The sequence below is a fragment of the Stegostoma tigrinum genome, chromosome 22 (assembly GCF_030684315.1).
Source record: "Stegostoma tigrinum isolate sSteTig4 chromosome 22, sSteTig4.hap1, whole genome shotgun sequence".
In the NCBI taxonomy this organism is placed as follows: Eukaryota; Metazoa; Chordata; class Chondrichthyes; order Orectolobiformes; family Stegostomatidae; genus Stegostoma; species Stegostoma tigrinum.
In genome coordinates this window covers 11,782,317-11,807,342 of record NC_081375.1, presented here as the reverse complement: position 1 = coordinate 11,807,342, position 25,026 = coordinate 11,782,317, and the positions used below count along the sequence as shown (strand labels likewise).

The 25,026-nt window shown below is 44.6% G+C and overlaps 1 protein-coding gene across 1 annotated transcript in view; it reads left to right on the top strand.

Moving 5' to 3' along the window:
* gcgra (glucagon receptor a) overlaps positions 1 to 25,026 on the top strand; it is a 185,897-nt gene that overhangs the window by 13,006 nt on the left and 147,865 nt on the right. The window lies entirely within an intron of this gene.

Genomic DNA, 25,026 nt, shown 5'->3' with positions numbered 1-25,026 from the left:
GTAGCGGCATCTTTTACATTTGCCAAGGAGGCAAATGAGTACTTAGCCAAAATCATCTGACAGAAAGCACCCCCAACAGTACAGCACTGCCTCAGTACTGCACTTGAAGGGTCAGTCATAATCGTTAGGCGAGTGTGTGAACATTATAACATTGATACAAGAATGCTGCTAACTGAACTACAACGGGTCTGGAAACAATGGTGAAAAGTTTCAATAGCGAAACTCACACACCGCAAGAAATTTTGCTCAGACGTTATTCACAGTTATGGAATTAAAATCCTTGAACCCTCACCCTATACAGACAGTGGTAGCCCTTTTATCCACATGAGCTGCAGATTCCATGAGGCAGCTTGCAATCATCACCTTGAAGCATTTAGGGGCCTACAATGAGGGGAGGCAATGACTGTTAATCCAGAGACCCAGCTAATGTTCTGGGGATACTGGTTCAAATCCCACCACGGCAGATGGTGGGAATTTGAATTCAATCAAATATCTGGAATTAAGAATCTAATGACGACTATAAATCCATTGTTGATTGTTGGGAAAAACTCATCTGGTTCACTAATGTCCTTTAGGGAAGGAAACTGCCATCCCTACCTGGTCTGACCTACATGTGACTCCAGCCCCACGGCAACGTGATTGACTCTTAACTGCTCCCTGGGCAATTAGGGATGGGCAGTAAATGCTGCTGAGCCAGCAATGCCCTCGTCCTGTGAATGAATAAAGGAAAAAATAATCCCACAGTCTCTGGTGTCCATCCCCACAAAACACATAAAATTTTTAAAAATGTGACTGGCAAGGAGATGGGCTCATTTTTGGGTTATTGAGAAAGCCAATTTGAAAAGTGAAAGATTAACGGAATAAAATAAAAGTGAATTGTGGAATATTGGTGATAACAAGGTGTAGAGCTGGATGAACACAGCAGGCCAAGCAGTGTCAGTGGAGCAGGAAAGCTGATGTTTCGGGCCTAGACCCTTTTTCTGAAGAAGATCCTAGGCCCGAAGCATCAGCTTTCCTGCTCCTCTGATGCTGCTTGACCTGCTGTGTTCATCGAGCTTCACGCCCTGTTATCTCAGATTCTCCAGAATCTGCAGTACCTACTATCTATGGAATATTGGTGAGCAGATCATTGATCTGGAGGAGGGATGTAAGTTTATTTTTTTTAGACAGTGGGCCAGTTTGCTTTAGAATGGGCTGTTTGTGCCGACAGGCCTGAGCTACGTTACAATTTGTAATGTGTGGATGTGGAATAGGGGCCTTTGTTTGTACACTCTATTTGGCCAAGTGTGTGTGGAACTTTGTCAGCAAACAGATCTCAGCTAATCAATGTCAGCAGAGTTCAGGGCTGTCATCAGAGACAATAAAAGGACCGCTGCTTTGCTTTCTTGTGTTCATTAGCTGGACGAGCACCAAGTCAAATAGTGAAGACCTTCTGTGGAAGTCAACCTTCAGATTGTTTATTTGCAGAGATGGCATTTTTTTCTCCTCTGCCTGCTCCCCCCTCCTCCATTTTATTGTTTGAGATTTCTCAGCATAATGTAGGACACACTGATACTGAAGAGTCGATGATAGAGACAATATCCTCACACCCTGAGACACATTGACACCGGGAGTCACTGGCGCATCAGATACAGAAGCTTCTAAGAGGGAATTGAGGAGGGAGAGAAATACATAGTGTTTATGAGTAAAGAGCAGCAGATGAAGTGATTATAACAAGGTCAGCCAGGTGGATCTCATAGATTATGAGTTCCCTGACTGGGGCTGTCAACCTGGTCCCTGGCTGTCACATATAAACAGGAGTGTCAGGGAATCTGCTCAATCCCAGAGCCGGCCCTATGCTAACTGGGTCAGTGGCATCTACTGTGCATGTGTGGTGTCTCAGCGATGGGATACCAGCCTCTGTGGAGTTATTTCTGTGGGAAAACTGTTTCAGAAAGCTAACACAGTCAGGGTGGGGAGAGTGGCCGATTGAACAGCCATTGGGAGCAGAATTCCTGGCTCAAGTTTCTCTCCTTCCCTCCCTGAAACCACAGGAGAAACCTGGTGTCAGCACTTCCGGCTCAGACCACCCAGACCGGGACTCGCCTGTGACTGAAATGAGATGACATATCTTCAGCCAGAGAGTGGTGGGCTTGTGGAATTCATTGCCGCAGATTGCAGTGGAGGCCGGGGCGTTGGATGCCTTCAAGGCAGAGATTGACAAATTCTTGATCTCAAAAGGAATCAAGGGCTACGGGGAGAGTGCAGGGAAGTGGTGTTGAAATGCCCATCAGCCATGATTTAAATGGCGGAGTGGACTTGATGGGCCGAATGGCTTTACTTCCACTCCTATGTCTTATGGCCTTTTGGTCTTATGGTGATACCTTTCCAGGCCTGAGTTGCTCAGTACCAGATTGATGCTGCAGGATTGGAAGCTAATCGCTTCCTGTAAAACCCACATAATTCCCATCTCACCAAATCCCCCCATCTTTAACTCTCACCAAATCCATGTCTGCGTGGGTTTCTTCCAGTGGCTCCAGTTTCCTCCCGCAGTCCAAAGACCTGCAGATTGGGTGGATTGGCCATGTTAAAATTGCCCCATAGTGTGCAGGGATGCGCAGGCTAGGGGGATCACAGGGATAGAGGAGGGGGTGTGGGTCTAGGTGGGAGGATCTTTGGAATGCCAGTGTGGACTCAATGGGCTGAATGGCCTGCTTCCACATCACAGGGATCCTATGATTCTATGCCTCATCCACCAGCTTATATTATTAGACGCAATAATCTGCCTGGTTTTTACATTCTTCATTGAAAACGTAGCTCTTTATTACTCAGCCTATTCCTTTTACCTTTAAGTCCAATTTCCCAGGGACTGAAGAAGCAAACACAGAAATTGCTGGAGAAATTCAGCAGGTCTGGAAGCATCTGTGGAGAGAGAATGCACAGTGAATGTTTCTGGACGAGCGAACTGTTCTGGAGAAGGGTGAATAAACCTGAAACACTAACTCTGTTTTCTCTTCTCAGATGCTATCAGGCCTGCTGAGTTTCTCCAGCAATTTCTGGTTTTGTTTCTGATTTACAGCATCAGCAGTTCTTTGAGGTCCTTTCACCTTTGCCCAGGGACTACAACAAACTGAACTTCAGAGTAAATTTGTGTCATTAAGTTTGATATTTGTCCTTTGTAGCTTTGGGAGAAAGATGTGAGGAATTTGGGGAATCTCCAAGAATTCTCCTTTCCTTACTGTTCCGCCCAGATTTAGACAAATGGTTGATCGGTGCAAGGAGCCATTCCCTGCTTCCCCTGGGATTACCTGTACAATTAGAAGGAGCCAGCTCACTGGGTTGGGATTATCTGCGCACTGTCCAATTGGACAAAGAAATCTTATCAGTTGAAAGGAACAACCTCATTGGAGCAAGAGGATCCAGTCAGCTTAGGGCTCTTGTGGTACAGAGATAGTGCTGCAGAATCTATATAGTACATAAAGAGGCCATTTGGCCCATCGAGTCTGCACCAACCCACCCATCCATCCTTGTAATGCTGCATGGGGTTTTTAACCATGCCTACCCCATGTACAGGTACCTACCTGAACATTACAGGCAATTTCCCACGGCCAATCCACCTAACCAGCACATCTTTGGACTGTGGGAGGAAACTGGAGCTCCCGGAGGAAACCCACGCAGACACGGAGAATGTGCAAACTCCACACAGACAGTCGCCTGAGGGTAGAATGGTACACAGATCCCTGGAGCTGTAAGGCAGCGGTGCCAACCACTGAGCCACTATTCCCACCTTGGCACCCGGAGAACCGGGTTCATGTCCCACGTCCTGTAGAGGTCTATCATAACATCTCTGAATAGGTTGATTAAAATATCTTCAGTTATTGGACTGGGAATACCTCCCGAAGAATCAAGCTGATTGGCCTCAGAGACCTGGTCTATCAGATATCTTGACTCCTGAAGCCATAATTGGAGCATTTTTCAGTGGGAACACGTCAGGGAGGAGTGATCATAATGTCATGATGGTTAAATTAGTGATGGAAAAAAACAAGAGTGCGGTGGATGGTACATTCCATGAGTTCGGTAGATGGCACATTCCATGAGTTGGGTAGATGGCACATCCCGTGAGTTGCAATGAGACCTGGTCCAGGTAGATTGGAAGCACAGGATGATGGATAAAAGGTTAACTGAACAATGAGAGGGCATCAAAAGGAGTCAGACTCTTACTCCAGTTGATAATGGGAGAGAGATTTTGGCCTCAGCGATGTAGAGGTCAGTGCGCCATATTACCACTGCGCCACCCTTGTCTGCGGGTTTGATGGTGAGGTTGGGGTTGGAGATGATGAGGGGTCTGGGCCCGAAACGTCAGCTTTTGTGCTCCTGAGATGCTGCTTGGCCTGCTGTGTTCATCCAGCTCCACAGTTTGGTATCTTACTCCAGTTGTCTCTTTTGGAATTTCTTTCTGCTAGACGTAACTGTTGATCCTGCGTGTTTGTATTATTGCTCAGCCTACAGCTGTCACTGTGAAACAGCGCTAGCGTAGGTGACCAACGTCAATTTCAGTGTGACAAACAGATGCCCCTCCACCTGCAGTGACAATGAACGCTATTAACCCCAAAATACAGCAATTGGTAAGCTTTCAACCAGAGCTTATAGTTCACTATGTGTCCTGTAGCCTTATTACGAAACATGAATTTTGGACTTTTTAAAAAACAAATGTGCCAAGTTTGATAATGGTCCTTCAAACAGTGCCTGAACTTTATTTACACGTGGATTCTGAAGAGGGGAAAAGCGAACTGTTACAGGGGCAGAAGGGGAGAGACAGCACACCGTTGTTCTGTGGGGAGTTGTCAAGGATCTTGAAATAATCACATTGCTGTAGTTCCACGCTTGTACATCTTTCGCTGGATTCCTGACCGTTGCCTCAATCTCCCTCCGTCACTGTTTGGTATCCAGTATCCCACTCTACTCCTTGGAATTTAGAAGAATGAGGGGTGATCTCATTAGAACAGATCCGATTCTAAAGGGTTTTACAGGGTAAACGCTGAGAGAGTGTTCCTCCTTGAGGGAGAGCCTAGGATCAGTGAGCATAGTCTCAGAATAAACAGACACCAATTTAAGGATGAGATGAGGATGAATTTCTTCTCTAAGCGGGCTTTGAATCTTTGAAACTGCTTGCCGCAGAGAGCTGTGGGGGCAGAGTCCTTGTGAATATTTAAAGCTGAGGTAGATTCTTGATCAGTTGGGAAAGGGGTTATGAGGAAATGGCAGGAAAGTGGACGTGAGGAATCTTGAGTCAGCCTTGATCCTTTTGAATGGCTGAGCAGATGTGAGGGCCGAATGGCCTAATCATAGAACAGAACAGGCCCTTTGGCCCATTGTGTCTGTACTGACCATGAGGCCATTCTAAATTAATCCCATTTTGCCTGCGTGTGGTTTGTATTGCTCTGTTCCCTGCCTGCGCATGTGTCTGTCTAAATGCCTCTTAAACGCTGTTATTGTATCTGCTTCCACTGCCCCAACCTGGGAGCACATTCCAGGCACTCTGTATATCTCCTTTAAACTGTGCTCCCCTCACCTTAAACTGACGCCACTTATGATTTTATGGACTTCTATCAGGTCACTTTTCAGCCTCCGACATTCCAGTGAAAACAGTCCGAGTTTGTCTAACCTTTCCTTACAGCTAATCCACTCCGATGCGAGTAACATCCTGGTAAACCTCTTCCACACCCCCTTCAAAGCCTCCACACTCTTCCCATAGTGTGGTGACCAGAACTGTGCACAGTACTCTAACTGTGACCTGACCAAGGTCTTATACAGATGTAATGTGACTTTTTATACTCAATGCCCTGGCCACTGAACACAAGTATGTTGTATGGCTGTCCCAGCACCTTATCCACATGTGTTGCCGCTTTCAGGAAGCTATGGACTTGGACCCCAAGGTGTCTCTGTATATCAGTGCTGCTCAGGGTCCTGCCATTTACTGTATATTCTTCTCTCGTATTTGACCTCCCAAAATGCATCACCGCACATTCGTCCAGATTAAACTCTTATTTGCCATTTTATCCACCCAGCTGCTGCATCCTTCCTATCCTTCCTTGTTGGGCTGAAGTTACAGATTAGCTAGGAAGGATTTAAAGAGAGAGTTAAGAAGAGCAAGGAGGGGACATGAGCAGACATTAGCAGGTAGAATAAAGGAGAACCCTAAAGCTTTCTATAGGCATGTGAGGAATAAGAGGATGACTAGGGTAGGAATAGGGCCAGTCAAAGACAGAAGTGGGCAGTTGTGTGTGGACCCTGTGGAGATCAGAGAGGTACTAAACAAATATTTCTCATCTGTTTTCACTCAGGAAAAGGAGAATATTGTAGAAGAGAAGACTGAGTTATGGGCCACTAGAATTGAAAGGATTAAGGTTAGGAAGGAGGAGGTGTTATCAATTCTAGAAGGTGTGAAGGTAGATAAGTCCCCTGGGCCGGTTGGGATTTTTCCGAGAATTGTCTTGGAAGCTAGAAAGGAGGTGGCAGAGCCTTTGGCCTTGATCTTTGAGTCCTCATTGTCTATAGGTTTAGTACCAGAGGACTGGAGGATTGCAAATGTTGTGCCCTTGTTCAAGAAGGGCAGTAGGGATGACCCAGATAATTATAAATCTGTAAGCCTTATGTCTGTTGTAGGAAAAGTTTTGGAAAGGATTATAAGAGATAGGATTTATAGTCATCTAGCAAGCAACAATTTGATTGGAGATAGTCAGCATGGATTCGTCAAGGGCAGGTCGTGTCTCACAAACCTCATTGAGTTTTTTGAAAAGGCGTCCAAGCATGTGAATGAGGGAAGGGCAGTTGACATGGTGTACATGGACTTCAGTAAAGCCTTTGATAAGGTTCCGCATGGTAGGTTATTGGAAAAAATACAGAGGCACGGGATTGAGGGAGATTTAGCAGTTTGGATTAGAAACTGGCTTTCTGTAAGAAGGCAACGAGTGGTGGTTGATGGAAAATATTCAGCCTGGGGTCCGGTTATTAGTGGTGTGCCTCAAGGATCAGTTTTGGGACCACTGCTGTTTGTCATTTCTATCAATGACTTGGACACAGGCATAGGTGGATTGGTTAGTAAGTTTGCAGATGACACTAAAGTTGGTAGAGTGGTGGACAGTGTGGAAGAATGTTGCAGGTTGCAGGGAGACTTGGATAAACTGCAGAATTGGGCTGAAATGTGGCAAATGGAGTTTAATACGGATAAATGTGAGGTGATTCACTTTGGAAAGATTAATAAGAAGGCAGAATACTGTGTCAATGGAAAGATTCTTGGTAGTGTGGATGTGCAGAGGGATCTTGGTGTCCATGTACATAGATCCCTGAAAGTTGCCACCCAGGTTGATAATGCTGTTAAGAAGCCTTAAGGTGTGTAGGTTTTATTGGTAGCGGGATTGAGTTCCGGAACCGTGATGTCATGCTGCAACTGTACAAAACATTAGTGTGGCCTCATTTGGAATATTGCGTGCCATTCTGGTCGCCCCATTACAGGAAGGATGTGGAAGCATTGGAAAAGGTGCAGAGGAGATTTACCAGGATGTTGCCTGGTTTGGACCGCAGGCCCTATGAAGAAAGGCTGAGGGACTTGGGTCTGTTCTCATTGGAGAGAAGGAGGCTAAAAGGGAATTTAATAGAGACATACAAAATGATCAGAGGATTAGATAGGGTGGACGGTGAGAGTCTTTTTCCTAGGATGATTTTGTCAGCTTGTAAGAGGGAGCATAGCTACAAATTGAGGGGTGATAGATTTAAGACAGATGTCAGAGGCAGGTTCATTACTCAGAGAGTGGTAAGGGTGTGGAATGCCCTGACTGCCAATGTAGTTAACTCAGCCACATTAGGGGCATTTAAACAGTCCTTGGATAAGCAGATGGATGATGGGATAGTGTAGGGGGATGGGCTTAGATTAGTTCACAGGTTGGCGCAACATTGAGGGCTGAAGGGCCTGTTCTGCACTGTAATGTTCTATGTTCTATGTTCACACTGTAGGGATTCTATGATCTGATCAATGAACTGTTTCAATATAATAACGTCTCAGAAACACGCCCTTGTCAAAGGCAAAGTCAGTAAAACAGATTGTCTCACATGCAATTCTAACAGCAGGAAGAGAACCCCCAGCTTTTAGCTGTAACAGAGGGAGGAATAAGAGCTTCCATATCTAGCTTCAAAACCCTTGCAACTGCAGAAAGCTAAAAAAAAATCCTGGTCTGATGGACCAGAACTTGTCGATAAGTAGCATCAAGCAGTTTGATGAAGAAATCCAATTTGTGTTCTATTCCTGCTTGGTCTTGATGTGGGCACAGTTTACAGGGATCTCAGGAAGGACAACAAACCATGGATAATTCCCATTCCCTGGGGCACTGAGGTCAATTGAACCAAGACTAACAAACATAATACCCATCCACGATCGACCATGAGCCCAACACTGAGAGGAATATAGAGCAGTGTAGCTCCAGTGCAATTTGTACAGTCCACATGGAATACTGTGGTGTTGTCCCATATTCAATATGCACTTTCATAAACTAAAGGAATCAATATTACTGGCGCGAGAGTGGGGAATGAGGGATAAACATGAAGAAATCAGTCTTGTTCTCCAGGGCGGGGGAGAAGAAGGCTGAGGGGAGACCCGAGAGAGGATTTCAAATCATGAATAGGCTGGATTGAGTAGGTGGGGAGAAACTGTCCCTGCTCATAAAAGGAAGGAGAGCGAAAGGTATTACATTCAACGTGATGTGCAAAATCACCAAGGCTGATGTGAGAAAAGAACATTTTCACTGAGCAGAGTAGTTAGGGCCTAGACTGCACTGCCCAGAAATGTAATAGAGACAGGTTCAATTGAGGCATTGAGGAGAGGCATTGAACAGTTATTTAGACAGAAATAGTGTGCGAGAGTATGGGAGAAAAGGCAGGAGATTGACAGTCCGGGAATGATGCTTGTTTGAAGAGCCAGTTGAGACAAGTGGGCTGAATAGCCTCCTCCCATTCTGTGGTGGGAGTTCAGCGTGGGGGTGGGGGAGGGGGGAGAGGAATGGTGCAGTGTGGGTCAAAGCAGTTGAGGTCAATAACAGCAAATTTCAAAATAACCTCCTTGAATGTTGTTGGAATGTCAAACTGTGGGACTCAATAGTTTCCAAGCAGCATATGAAAAGAAGACAATGTGTCGCTGAGGTACCTTTTGTGTCTACCTGACATTGCAAAGTTCATCACTTAGTGAAGAAATTCTTATGGGTGGAACCTGGAGGCGGGACGATTATTGTAACCCAGACCCTGCCACCTCACCCTGAATTAAATTCCAGTGGGAAAACCTAAGCTCCACCTTTAGTTTGTTATCACGAATGTGATTACTTCAGCTCCAGGCAGGATGAGAAGGGCTAGGCCTGAGACCTTGATCCTCAGGAGGCTGGGCATCCTACAAGGCTCTGCTTGGCAGGCGGCTCCCACTGGCTGGCATTCCCACAGCCAGGGGGGTTCTGAATCTCAGATTGAGACGTTCTTCCGCCCTCCAACGGGGGTGTCATTTGAGGAAGATACAGTGGGCCTCACTCTGACAGATTAGCGTGGGTGTCTCACTGAGCAACTGAGAGCAATGTCTGACAAAACCAAACCAAAGTTTCCAACTGTAGTTACTGTTAGAAAGGTAGCAACCAACCTGCACACAGCGAGGTCACCCAAACTGCACCATGATAATGAGCAGGTTATTTGTTAATTGTGGTGTTGATTTAAGACCCCAGGAATCAGTCCCTCTGGGCTACGAAACAGTGAAATAGGATCTTTTACATCGGTCTCAGATGGGACTCTGGTTTAATGTCTCATCTGAAAGTGGTACCTCTGACAGTGAAGCCCTCTTACTGGTGTTTAAAAATGCACCATAGAAAGCATTTTATCTTAATGTGCCACAGCTTGGTTCAACAGGAAATTATGCAAACCAGCCGTCCATCCATTGACTCCATCTATACTTCCCGCACCCTCAGGAAAGCAGCCAACATCATCAAAGAGTCCTCCCACCCTCGTTATAATGTCTTCCATTGGGCAGAATTTACAAAAGTTTTACAACAGATTTAAGAACAGCTTCTTCCCCTCTGTTATGAATGGACCTCTCAAATATTAGAGCTGATCTTTTCTGTCGCTACATTTTCCATTCTGTTCTATTCCCCTGATGTACTTATGTAAGGTAAGACTTGCCTGGATAGCACGTAATATTTTTCGCTGTATCTCAGAACCTATGACAGTATAAATCAAATCACTCCCTTGTAACTTCACTGGAGAGTTTGCAATGTTCAGGTTTTTAATGTTCAGGTCCTTTAGTGATTGTGACTGAGAGATGCCTGTGTGGAAATTGCAAGGCACAGTCCCAGAGGTGCAGAGGAGATGAATAAGGGAGTAACAAGCACTGGAGGAATAAGAGCATTACAACAGTGAAAAATACTCTCATTGAGAATTAGCGTACCCTGGCTATTAATCTTAGTGACGATACTACTCAGGGTGATAACAGGGCAGTAAGTGGAGCCCGATGTGACTGACCCTAGTTGATGTGTAGTTTACCTAACATCAGACCTTGCTAATGCTACTGCATTAACAGGTACCAGGTTGGAGACTGAAAGTTGGTATAAGTTGTTCTGGTGGTTGAAAGGCATCATCAGGCTTAGGAGGCACGCTAATGACACACGCAATAGTTACAGATGATGTTGTTGTCAGTTCCCCCCCTGCATTTACCTGCCACTGTTGCTGAGCGAGGAAACATCTTCTGAACTGATAAACACTGAGCTGTGGAGAACAGCCCAGCCCTCTGTGCCTCCAAGTACATCCACATGGGAATTCTGCTGGTGAGCTGTAACTGATCTCCTGGATAGGAGGACACAGTTAAAAGCTTGAGGTTCAATAGATGACCCTTCTCTCACCTCTGACCTTGCACCCTTGTCTTCATTTTGCCAGGTATATTTACTTACTCTAGCCACACTAAACTCTTATAAACGGATTATAAATCTCTTTGAATCCTTCACATTGTTTGAACCCATTCCTTCGCACAATCTCAGTTTGGAGCTCTTTAGCTCTTCAGTTTTTCCTCAGTTTTACTTTCGTGCGTCAAGCTACAGAGTCTCAAGAGCCTGTGGTTGGTGTTTCTCAGCTACTATTCCCCACGCTCTTCCTTATGTCCCAGAGACAGCAGGAACTGCCGATACTGGAGAATCTGGGATAACAAGGTGTGGAGCTGGATGAACACAGCAGGCCAAGCAGCATCAGAGGAGCAGGAAAGCTGACGTTTTAGACCTGGACACTTCTTCAGAATTTCTTTGTTCATCCAGCTCCACACCTTGTTGTCTCATCTTCCTTATGTCCTATTCTTTTCTCCCACCAGCCCTCGTTCTTCAAGAGTCCCTGAGATTCCTGATCAAGTGATTGTGACGAACCAAAGCTTGAGAAAGTCACCAATAGAGGACCGTCTAACCTTTGATCCTGCTCTCGGAGTGAATTTGATCTCCATCTCTTTTTCAGAGGCACAGTTTGTGGTGTTAGTGTAATCTGATGGAGGGATTTGTCAGTTTGTCTTTGGCTAGTTAAATTGTTTGCTGCTGTGTGGTGACACTTGGGTCCAGTCAATGGTAGAGGGTGTCCAACCTCAGAAACATCAGCCCTGATCTGACCTTAGCTCAGAATCAGTCATACAACAAGAAAAAGAGATACACTGGAGAAGATGTTCATCAGGATAGATGCCAACGCCCCAGAGGCTACACATTATAAATTATTGTTCTGTTTTGAGTTTTGGTCATCTTGCGTTCCTGTCCTGATGAGAGCAGTGTGTTTTCTGTTTGTTCTGCTTGATTCTGGTTGATCAGTGGCTCTCACATTCAGCTCTGTGGACCACTGGCAGTCCCATCCAGGCTCCTCGAGGTGACTCCCTGAACTGCTCCCATCACAGGACACTGACATGCAATACCACAGCTGAGGCTGGGATGACAGAACATTCTAGAAGCATTGACTGCTCATGTTTTATTGCACACCAGCTCCCAAGTGCAAGGCACAAGTCACAGTAAGCATGAGCAAAGACAATATAGTTTGACAAGTGAGATTTATATTTGCTGCTTGTGGTTTGATTAAACTCGCTGCAAGAAAAGTATTAGTTTTTCAGAAGATAATGCTCACGATAATTTCATAACGGCAGTTAGAATGTTTCCGACAAATGCTTTCTGTTGTATTGATGTTTATAAGATGAAGATGTTTTTACGGAAATAATTAATTATTTTGTTACATTACTTAAATGAATGAACATTTATTACATTTAATGGCAGTGCATTATTTATAATTTCTGTCAGGTTTGTTGTTTGGAAGTTGGTGAGAATGGCTGAGCTAGAAACAGTAGGGGTCTGCATGGCTTTTGGTCCATTTAATTGTTCTGTAAATGAAAGTGTTTGAGATTTTCGGACTTTGCAGCTCCCTATTTCACGTCCCTGCCCAGAAATGTGGTGATTCTATTGTTGCTTTGAACTAAGATGATGTTATTTTTCATTCATTTGTGAAGTTACTTGCTTCCGTTCCTTGTGTTCCTTTCTCTATCCCTCTCTCTTTCTCTCTCTGTCTGACCAGGCGACTTTGTGTCATTGTCAGGAGGAGACAGATTCTGTCAGTGGTGTCTAAAGAGATTGACGGCCCCACAATAAGGCAGATGAGAGAGATGGAAACACACTGACCTCTAGCTATTCACCACTTCTCCCTCACACACACACGCACGCTCACACACACACACTCTCATACACTCACACACACACACACAGACACACACACACACACAGACACACACACTCTCACACACACATATACACACACACACACTATTACACATGCACACACACACACACACACACACACACACACACACACAGACAAACACACACACACAGACAAACACACACACACACACACACACACACACACACACACACACACCATATGGAGCTGAAATAGGCCATTTGGCCTACATTGATGGAGGGTCAAAATGCTGCCATCCTGGAGCACTGCCACCTCCCTGACTGAAGCTGGTGGTGGAGACTTACCTGTTCCTTCTGAAAGGGTAAGTCGGTCGGGGAAACAAACGCTGGCCCCTCCACTGACACTTGCATTCAATAAATTCTGTCTTTAAAAATTGACACAGCACGGGCTGAACTTTGATATATTCATTAAAACTCAACTGATTCACGACTAACCTGTAGACCGGGAAGCCTGGAAGGGAATCAGGATTATTGGGGTGTAGGTGGGAATGTGGAATTTGTAAACGGGCTGATCTGCCAAGTTCAGACTGAATGACAGAGCAGGCTCAAGGAGCTGAATGGTCGACAAGATCCTACTCCTATTCCATATGTGTGTATCTTTACCTTGTTTGGCATTCATGCCATTTCAAAGCTGTGGAAGAATATAGAACATAAAAGGAGTACAGCACAGTACAGGCCCTTCAGCCCACAATATTGCGCCGACCTTTTGTCCTATTAGGATCAATCTACCCTGCATACCCTACATTTTACTATCCTCCATGTGCCTATCCAAGAGTCACTTAAATGTCTCTAAAGTATCTGACTCCGCTACCACCGCCAGCAGCGCATTCCATACGCCCACCACTCTCTGTGTGAAGAACCTACCTCTGACACCTCCCATATGCCTCCCTCCAGTCTCCTTAAAATTATGCCCCCTCGTAATAGTCATTTCTGCCCTGGGAAAAAGTCTCTGGCTGTCCTCTCTATCTATGGCCTCTCATCACCTTGTAAACCTCTATCAACTCACCTCTCATCGTTCTTCACTCCAATGAAAAAAGCCCTAGCTCCCTCAACCTTTCCTCATAAGACCTTCCTCCAGTCCAGGCAGCATCCTGTAAATCCCCTCTGCACCCTCTCTAAAGTTTCCACATCCTTCATATAATGAGGTGCCCAGAGCGGAACACAGTATTCCAAGTGTGGTCTAACCAGGGTTTTATAGAGCTGCAGCATACCTCACGGCTGTTAAACTCGATTTCCCTGTCGATGAAAGCCAGCACACCATACACCTTCTTTACAACCCTATCAACTTGGGTGGCAACTTTGAGGGATCTATAGACGTGGACCCCAAGATCCCTCTGTTCCTCCACACTGCCAAGAATCCTGCCATTAACCTTGTGTTCTGCATTCAAATTTGACTTTCCAAAATGAATCACTTCCCACTTTTCTGGGTTGAATTCCATCTGCCACTTCTTTGCCCAGCTCTGCATCCTGTCAATGTCCCATTGCAACCTACAACAGCCCTCCACGCTGTCCACAACTCCACCAACCTTCATGTCATCGGCAAACTTACTAACCCATCCTTCCACTTCCTCATCCAAGTCATTTATAAAGATCACAAAGAGCAGAGGTCCCAGAACAGATCCCTACGGAACACCACCAGTCACCAAGCTCCAGGCTGAACACTTTCCATCTACTACCACCCTCTGCCTTCTTCTATTGGACATACAATTCTGTATCCAGGCAGACAAATTTCCCTGGATCCTATGCCTCCTTACTTTCTGAATGAGCCTACCACGTGGAACCTTATCAGATGAAGTAGTTGAACCTTAACTCCTTTCTGAAGTAGTCTTCTATGACGCTGCTTTTATGTCAGATTAAGGTAAATACATGAGAAAAGATAGCTGCAGGCTGAATGGTTGAATAGGAAAGGTGTATACATGTTGAAGAGTGTTTTATTTTCCCAAAGGAATTGTACAGGCCTGGCTAGGAGAGCTTAAAATCAATGGAAAGGGAATTTCAAGGGAGGTTTTTCACTGAGAGTTATCAGAAACATTCGGCCAGTATCCACCATGGTGGACTGATACTTGAGGACAGTAGCCTGAAGGGTATTAGGACCAAAAAATTACACAAAACTGACCTTTCAAAGCCTCAACTCAGCAGCTTCTGTGGACCATACAAAATAGGACCAGGAATAGGCCATTCAGCCCCTCGTTGCTGCTCCACCATTCAAGAGGACCATGGCTGATCCTTACATTCTTCACATCCACTTTCCTGTCCTTTCCCCGGAATCTTTGACTTCCTGACTGATCAAGAATCTATCCCAGCTGTAAATCTACACAAGGACTCTGCTCCCACAGCTCTCTGTGGCAGGGGGCTCCAAAGACTCGCAGCCCTCTGAGAGTAGAAATTCCTTCTCAACTCAGTCTTCAGCTGGCACCCCCTTTATTCTGAGACTATACCCTCTGGTGCTAGACTCTCCCATGAGGGGAAACACCCTCTCAGCATTTACAATGTCAAACCCTTTAAGAGTGTTGCAGGTTTCAGTAAGGACTTAAGTGAGGAAATCCATTCTTCCCATTAGTTGTGCCGAACCTCTGAAGGTGTTAACCTCACAGTTGTGCTTGCCTCCCCCTTTCCCATTGTCCTTTCAAGCTTTTATGAATATGGATCCTTTTAAGGAATGTTATAATTGCATTTTCTACTTCATGCAATACCTCCCAGTTCTCTTCACAGTTAAACTTAAACTTCAGGCCATCGGAAAATTCAGATTAACATGATCCCTCCAATACCTAAGTCAAGACCATTTCACTATGGAGAGAGAGGGTCCAAACATCACCCTGGGGGGTGCCTCAGTTCACATCCCTCTGCTCCAAAACACAGCCATTAGATGCAAATCTATTTTCTGTCCTTCAGCCAAACTCCTCTCCAAACTGTCATGCTGCGTTTAATAACATGGGCTATGGTTGTATTAGCCAGACTCCTATGAGGCATCTTGCACCACTCCTTTACAAAATACACATGTACAAGATCCTCATCACTTTCTCTAACTATCCACTTTTGTTGCCTTAAAGAATTCTGTTGCATCTGTGAATTATGAAATGCATTTTATAAATTTGAGCGAATGTATTGGCTCCAATAACCTGTCTATAAGGTGTAAGTGATTTTATTTTTGCACAAGGCATCAATACAGTTCAGGTGAAGATGCAAACAAATCCATTTTCCCAACAAATCCATTTTTGTGTTTAATTTCTCCACCATTAGCTCAAAGCCAAGTACAGAAATAATACGCAACAAATATAAAAAAAAGCTGGAAGTCTGAAACACAAACAGAAATTGCTGGAGAAACTCTGAAGGCAGTATCTGTGGCGAGAGAGAAACAGTCAATGTTTCAGGCCCAGTGACACTTGTTCAGTTGCTCCAACTGTTTCAGTTTTGTTTTGCTGACACCACAGTCTTTCACTCCAACTTTCCCTGGTCCAGCTGGAGAGCAGTTACAACAAAGCAGTCCCAACCACATGATATAGCTGTTGGTTCTTTACCAAAGGTACACTGCAAAATACTGCAACAACGTTATAGATCACTAGCTCACCCAGACTGTGCTTACAATTACTAGTCAAAGTGGACATATCCAAGGATCAGAGTGAACCAGGTGATCCAGCCTGTTCCTTCCCAATTCCCAGTCTCTGATCAGATGCCCCTGTCCTGAGCTAGGTAACTATTGTTCAGAGAAACAGTTTCTTCTATCCCTTTCTCCACACAGACCAGTTGTGTGTTCAGACTTTGAGACTGTCCGATCCCCAGCAATCTGATCGGTTTGACTACTGGCAAACATCACAACCATGTCATCTACCATGACCAACTTAACCAAGCGCTTACCGTGACATTCGCTCGCTCTCCCTGGAAAGAGGCTTATCTCTCGGTTTTAATGCACGTTGACATCAGCCTTAACTTTCTCACCTGCCACCTTTATGCCACCCAATTAAAGGTATAACATTTACACACCACAGTTCTAAGGTCGAGCGCACTCTGCTTAGTTGACAAACAGTCATGGTGTCACCTAGCTCACTATATTAAATCAGGACTTCCAGACACCGTGTGAAAGTTCAGTTATCACTGCTGAGTTTACCTAATTTAAGCAGCACCCATCCCTTCAGACACAGAAGCATTAAGACCTGTGACCATTCTAATCAGTAGGACATCAATTAACTTTTCAATCGAGCGGGCTGCATCTATTTACTTCCCATTTCATGCTGTCTAACCTGGTAATGTTTTGGTTATTACCTACAATGCTCAGTCAGTACAACAGCACAGTGTTTCCTCACAACCACAAACTCAGTCTTGTTACATTACAGCAATGCGTGTCATCGTCTAACGCCTTAACGCAGTAAAACCACAAGGAGCATGCCAGGAATGCAGTGATCGTACAGACATTTGACATATTTGGAAAGTATGGGAAAGATGACCAAAAGGTCAGCTGGAGAGTTATTGTTGAGGAGTCTCGCAGAGGAGGAGAGGCTAAAGACACAGAGCCAATGCCGTCACAGCTTCCTCTGCTAGCTGTTCGTGACCATTCCTCTTAACTCCTTCAATAGTTTCCCCTGACTACTCCAATTAGCCTCACAGTTCCAGTGAATTTACGCATTTATGCCCATGTGCAGGTTTACTTTTAACAATCCCAATTCCCATCTTAACTTTCCCAAAGGACGTCTGACCTCTCCCGAAAGGCACCTTACCTCCCCTCACTTGGCTTCAAACCAAGGTTGGTCCAGAACCACGCGCAAAAGGGTACCTTACCTCTCCAAGATGAGACCCTGTCTATCCCACTGAGTCCACATTTACAGAGAGGTGTTCTGCTTCAATGTATCTAATAATACTCTTTGGAACTGGAATGCATTGCTGCAGAGGACTGTGGAGGCCAAGCCTTTGAGTGTATTTAAGATGGAGGTAGATAGGTTTATGATAAGGGATCAAGGGTTATGGGGCGAAGGCAAGAGGCTGGGATCGAGAACCATATCAGCTAAACTCAAATGGTGGAGCAGACCCAATGGGCTGAATGGCCTGATTCTGCTCCTGTATCTTATGCTGTTGTGGCCTATAAATTCAGCCTCTCTCTGTGCGAGCCCAGCCTACACTTCCACCGCTCACAATGTGACAGCATTCCCCCTGAATTCCCTTTTGGATTTCTTACGAGCCATTTCATGCCTTCTTTTCCTCACAATAGGAGACATTTTCTCCAAATACACTCGATTAAAACCTTCCATCATTTGGGAGAACTCTGTAAATTTGTCCTTGTTCTAAGACAGCGGTGACAAAGCCTGTTAATCTTTTCTGGGAATTCACTGGGGTCAACCTTGTGGATCTTGGCTGCATTCCCTCTTGTGGCTCTACATTCGTTTCAAGATGACTAAACTCTAGGTGTGGTCTGGCTAAGGTGTGATAGGGGTTTAGCGTACATATCTCCTATGTCTGGAAATGAAAGCCAGTGCATGTGGTTTGCCTATTTTTCGTGGTCTTGCAACTTGCAACTTCTGGCTCAACTCTTTGATCTACATATGAGCTGAGATCCCTACGTTCATCTACCTCACTGAGACAAGCAGCTTCCAAGCAAGAAGTGATCTCAGTATTCTTCCTTTGAAAATGCACAACCCCATATTGATCTGTCTTGAAATCCATTTGTAATATTTTTGTCCATTGTGTAAGTTTGATAATGTCCTTCTGTAATTTGTTACAGTCCTCCTCAGCCCTGGCCATCTCTCCCAATTCGGTGGCATCCGCGATTTTAGAAATTGTGTTTTTGATTCCAATGGCTCCAGCATTGATGTTTGTTGAGGATCCGTTATTTTCATCCATTCATGAGATGCAGACATTGCTGGCTGATTAACATTTCAATTGCCCATCCCGAGTTGCCCCGTTGAGAAAGTGATGATGAGCTGCCTACATAGAACATAGAACATTACAGCACAGTACAGGCCCTTCGGCCCTCGATGTTGTGCCGACCTGTCATACCGATCTCAAGCCCATCTAACCTACACTATTCCATGTATGTCCATATACTTATCCAATGACGACTTAAATGTACCTAAAGTTGGCGAATCTACTATTGTTGCAGGCAAAGCGTTCCATTCCCTTACCACTCTCTGAGTAAAGAAACTACCTCTGACATCTTTCCTATATCTTTCATCCCGCAATTTAAAGCTATGCTCCCTCGTGCTTGCTGTCACCATCCTAGGAAAAAGGCTCTCCCTATCCACCCTATCTAACCCTCTGATTATTTTTTATGTCTCAATTAAGTCACTTCTCAACCTTCTTCTCACTAATGAAAACAGCCTCAAGTCCCTCAGCCTTTCCTCGTAAGACCTTCCCTCCATACCAGGCAACATCCTAGTAAATCTCCTCTGCACCCTGTCCAAAGCTTCCACATCCTTCTTATAATGCGGTGACCAGAACTGTACGCAATACTCCAAGTGCGGCCGCACCAGAGTTTTGTACAGCTTCAACATAACCTCTTGGTTCCGGAACTCGATCCCTCTATTAATAAAAGCTAAAACACAGTATGCCTTCTTAACAGCCCTGTCAACCTGGGTGGCAACTTTCAAGGAACTGTATACATGGACACCGAGATCTCTCTGCTCATCTACACTACCAAGAATCTTACCATTAGCCCAGTACTTTGCCTTCTGGTTACTCCTACCAAAGTGCATCACCTCACACGTGTCCGCATTAAACTCCATTTGCCACCTCTCAGCCCAGCTCTGCAGCTTATCTATGTCTCTCTGCAACCTACAGCATCCTTTGTCACTATCCACAACTCCACCGACCTTAGTGTTGTCTGCAAATTTACTAACCCATCCTTCTACGCTCTCATCCAGGTCGTTTATAAAAATGACAAACAGCAGTGGACCCAACACCGACCCTTGCGGTACACCACTAGTAACCGGTCTCCAGGATGAACATTTCCCATCAACTACCACCCTCTGTCTTCTTTCAGCAAGCCAATTTCCGATCCAAACTGCTATATCTCCCACAATCCCATTCCTCCGCATTTTGTACGCTTGAATTGCTGCAGTCCATACGCTGTAGGTTGACTGACAATGCCCTCAGGGAGAGAATTCCAGGATTTTGACCCAGCGACAGTGAAGTTAGATGATATATTTCCAAGTCAGGATGGTGGGTGACTTGGAGGTGATCTTGCAGGGGGTGGTGTTCCCGTGTATCTGCTGCCCTCGTCCTTGCAGATGGAAGTGGTCGTGGGTTTTGAAGGTGCTGTCTGAGGATCTTTGGGTAATTATTGCAGTGCGTCTTGTAGATATTACAGACTGCTGCTGCTGAGCGTCGGTGGTGGAGGGAGTGGAGGCTTGTGGATGTGGTGCCAGTCAAGTGGGGGCTGCTTTGTCCTAGATGGTGTGAAGCTTCTTGAGTGTTTTTGGGGCTGCATCCCATCCAGGCAAGTGGGGAGTGTTCCATCACACTCCTGACTTGTGCCTTGTAGATTTTGGAGAGTCAGGAGGTGTGTTCCTTCCCCAGGATCCCTAGACTTGCTTTTGTAGTTGCAATATTTATATGTCTAGTTTAGTTAATTTTGTAGCTAATGGTAACACCAAGGAAGTTGACTTCCAAACTCTGCCAGGCTAGACAAGCCCCCTTCACACTAACTCTGTTTTCAGTGTTGAGGTCAGTCAGCAAGCTGTGCCACATATACCTATCGCCACATTCCCCGCACTTACGCATTAGCTTATTCTGGTACACCTTTACTGAATGCCTTTTGAAAATCCTGATACACTACTATTGTCTACAATCTTTCTCAGCTCCTTCATTCAAAGAGCTAAGCCCTGAGGGTTGGAATGTATAAAACAGAAGATTGTTACATTAAGGTATGAATGGGTTTAAACGTCGACAAATTTGAGCAAGAAAATGAGATGGGAAGAAGTAAAATTCCACAGTTTTGACCTCTTGGAGTAGGAGAGCAATGGCGAGTATTCATTTCAAATGTGAAACAGGAGGAGCAGTGACTCAGATGCAGTTTTTAGTGATTAGAATGAACTGGAGAGGAAGTTTTAGGATGTTCAAAGAATTACAATATCAATAAAATGGGGCAAGAGATGGTTGGGGGAAAATGGACAAGGGAATGGTGGCCAAGTCATCATTTCTCTCTTTTATCTTCAATATGCCGGGCTGAAAAATGGCAGGAAACTGGGAGAGGGAGGGAGATGGAGGGAAGGAGAGAGACCAGGAGACTGGAGGGAGGGATTCACTGGGAGAGGGAGGGAGGAGGAGAGACCAGGAGAGGGAGAGAGGAAGGGAGAAACTGAGAGAGAGAGGGAGAGGGAGAGAGGGAGGGAGAGAGACAGACTGGAAGAGGAAGACTAGGAGAGGGAGGAGGGGAGAGAGAGAGAGAGTGGGAGAAGGAGAAAGGGGGAGAGACCAAGAGAGGGAGGGAGAGAGGCAGACTGGAAGAGGAAGACTAGGAAAGGGAGAAGGGGCGGGGAGAGAGAGAGAGGCTGGGAGAGGGAGACACCTGGAGAGGGAGGGATGGAGAGAGAAAGAGACTGGAGAGGGAAGGAGAGGGAGAAAACAGGAGAGGGAGCGAGCGAGAGAGAGACTGGGATAGGGAGACCAGGAAAGGGAGGGGGAGAGAGAGATATATAGACGGGGAGAGGGAGGAAGTAGAGGGTGAGAGACACTGAAAAGAGTGATAGGAGCATCAGAGACTGGGAGGGGAAGATGTGGAAATTGGGAATGGAATGGCAGGAGACTGAAAGATGGATGTATGGAAACGTTGTCATGTTGTAGTTGTTATGGGTTACAATTGTTGGATGTGAGGTTCTGGGCTTCTTCACTAGGTCCCAAAATGCTTTGACTAAATATAGTTTGGACTCAGAATGACAAGGTAGTGTGCCAGTGATTAATGAGCTTTTACTATCGATGACTAATTAGCTGTTTATCCTCCCACACAAATTTGAACAAAGGCTGACGATGTTGTCAAATGTGAACATAAAAGGAAATCTTTTTCTTTCCCATGTCAAAAGCTGCCATTTGACGGCAGGAATAGTGCTAAAGGAGTATGGTGGTAATTTGTTGAGGGGTAATGCCTGGGATGCTGAATGACACATGGTCAATGAGTGACTATTCCCAATGTAGAACATTTTCCTGCAGCCAGTCTCTGTAAACATGAGGAAGCAGTTGGTCCTTAAAGAGCTTTATGGTGACTGGGTGAATAAATGAACAAAAATAGAGCTTGATATTCAGTATCAAAGGATATGTAACGACACATATAATGCTTGCTGTTTTGTTTGATGGTATGTTGTGGTATTTTCACTAAAGATCAACTGTTGTCATTTCCATCTCTATAAAAAAAAGTTTAAAGAACTGCAGACGGTGTAAATCAGTAAAAGAAACAGAGGTTGCTGGCAAAGCTCAACGGGTCTGGCAGCATCTGTGGAGAGAAATCAGAGTTAACATTTCAGATCAGGCGACCCTTCCTCAGAACCCACAGACCTGCTGAGCTTTTCCAGCAAGTTTTGCTTTCATTTCCGCCTGTACCTGTGCGGTCCTGGCTAAGGGCTGCTCGTGAGAGCTAACTGTTGCCAATCATCTTTTGCCTTTACTTTATCTCAGCCTTTCTACCGTGTAGTGATAGAGGATGCCACACCATGAAGTGTCTGTAGAAGAGCCAATGCTCTTGAATAAGCAGGTTTGTGTGATGGTGATTAAAATAACTTGGAGCTTAGGGACTGATACTAAAGCATCTGGTCCCTCTGAAAGCAAGAGGAGAATGCCTTGTGCCCGCCCATAGTCTGTCTGTACATTACTAGAACAGGCAGGGCTAATGGAACATAAATGTTAACCCCTTCAGAACCTTCACCTTATAATGCAAGTGCCCTCAAGCCTCTCCCCTCATAATTAACCCATTATATAATCACAAGTACCTCACGTTTACCAAGGTCCCAACATCCCCCGTGTCCCTGACTTTATAAATGCATGTGGTCTGGATGGTTCATATTTTTTTTCTCAATGCACTCTTGGAAGAAAGGAAGATCTCTTGCCTGAGGAGTGTTGATCCTGATTCTGATCTGTGGATCATTTCTTTGCTGCAGGACCTTTTACTTCCTGGTTATCCTATGTGTACACCATTGTTCTTTGCAGACATTAACCTACCTTATCTAAAGGATCCTTAACCTCCTGAATTTTCTTCTTGGAAGGCAACTTGATCTTACAGAAGCAAACACTTTCTTCCTTCTGGTATCCTAGATTTCAGGATGAAGCAATTACTCTCTGATTGGACGAGGTAGTCTGTTTTCTGTGGTGTTTTGTTTGCATAGACCAGGCAGTTTGTGCTTCTTAGCCAGGTCCTGGATCAATGGTTCCCATCTTCCTCCATCCTCTGTGTTTGGTTGACTGCTTAATAGATTTTCTCACTTCAGCCATGTAACTGAAGTCTCATTGGAGCACAAATTTGTTTAGAAATATCATGGTTATTTTTTCTAACGGACGTAACACTTTATGTTGAGCTTTTGCATGTGTAACCCCCTTCTTAAATGAATGAATTAGCTTTATTGTTAAATGTACTCAAATGAGTAGAATGAAATGTCAACATCTACGCACCATCTTAGGTACAAAGGTACCTAGGTGCAGCTTCATCAGGTATAAGATCAGTTACAGTGTAACAATGTCACCAATTCACAACAACATCTTAGGCACAGACTACCTAGCTACAATCCTTAGGTACTGAGTAGAGACATTCAAAGTGAGAGGAGGAAAGTGTAGGGGAGGTATGCGTGGAAAGCTCTTTACGGAGACGGTGGTGGGTGCCTGGAACGCGTTGCCAGCGGAGGTGGTAGACGCAGACACGATAGTGTCTTTTAAGATGTATCTGGACAGGTACGTGGATGGGCAGGGAGCAAAGGGATACAGAACCGTAGAAAATAGATGACAGGTTTAGACAGAGGATCTCGATAGGCGCAGGCTTGGAGGGCCGAAGGGCCTGTTCCTTTGCTGTAATTTTCTTTGTTCTTTGTTCTTTATTACAGCTATAAACTTTTTTCCTTAAACTCTAACTGTATGCAACTTAGTGTTTCATTTTGAGGCAATGCTGTACCTTATGACCTCTTTAAAGTCTAATTTTATGCTCTGGTTGGCCTTTCTTGAATCTATTAGGAAGTATTCTATATCTTTTTTCCCATTTCTTTTTGATGCGCTGCTTAATCTTATTATTGTGTAGGTATTTTAAATCTACATTTTTTAAATATTGCCTTAACTCTCTTGTTCTTTAGCTTGTATTCATAAAACTTATTTTACTACTCTCTGTATCACGGTGATGTTGCTGTAATTGCTTTATTTGCCCAACTCTAAATTTCTGTAACATCCTCTTGATTTCTTCAATAAAGCTATAAGTTGTAGTTCTGGCTGTTCTGAATAAATTTGCAGGCTTCAAACATATTCATTCTGTATTTTCTAATAGTATATCTCTGTACTGCTCACTGGGTATTCTTATCAATAGTTTTCCCGCTGTGTTAATGATCAAAAACTTGGCTTCTTCTGCAGTTTGCCATCTAGGATGTAATTTTCCCTCCTCCGGGCTATTATGGATATTTTCTAGTCTTTCATTTTCTAAAACATTTTTCTATGCACATGTTTTAAATAAAATTCTGCATCATTTTTTAATGTACCCACCAAATCATGGCTTAATTAGCGGCCAGGTCGTTCTAAATCTTTAATATCTTCTCTGCTGGACTCTTTGACTAAATTTCGTTACATTTGTATATTTTCAGCCTAAGTACATGCTGAGGACTTGCCGATTCTTTAGCTTGGTTTTAGTTTCTTTCCTGATCTTTTCACTGTCCCTGGGTTGTGATATGTGGAGCCTAATGCCCAGGATGCCGATGTTCGTTGTGAAAGGTGAGAACTCCCTCTCTCTGGTTTCTGCCCCATTTTTTCATGAAGTTATTTACTTTTCTAACAGAGATTTCTAACTTTACCCCCTCGAGCCTTCAGTTACTCCCCACAGTAGCCTCCTTCGCAAAGGCTTCCTCGTTTTTCAGGTTTCTCTGTGTTTTCATCTCTTATCCTGACCCGGTGCTTCTTACCAGCTTCTGAATGAAGTTTTGCCTTTGCAGTACTGAGCTTGCAATTTTTGTTCTGTTTCAGTGCCTGCCACTGTCTCTTTCTTTCAATTATCACATTTAACTTCTGACTACTTCTGGTTTCTTAAGTTGCTAATGTTCTTACAGTGGTAAATCATTTGTTCCTTATCACTTGATTTTCTTTTTCTTTTCTCCTGCAA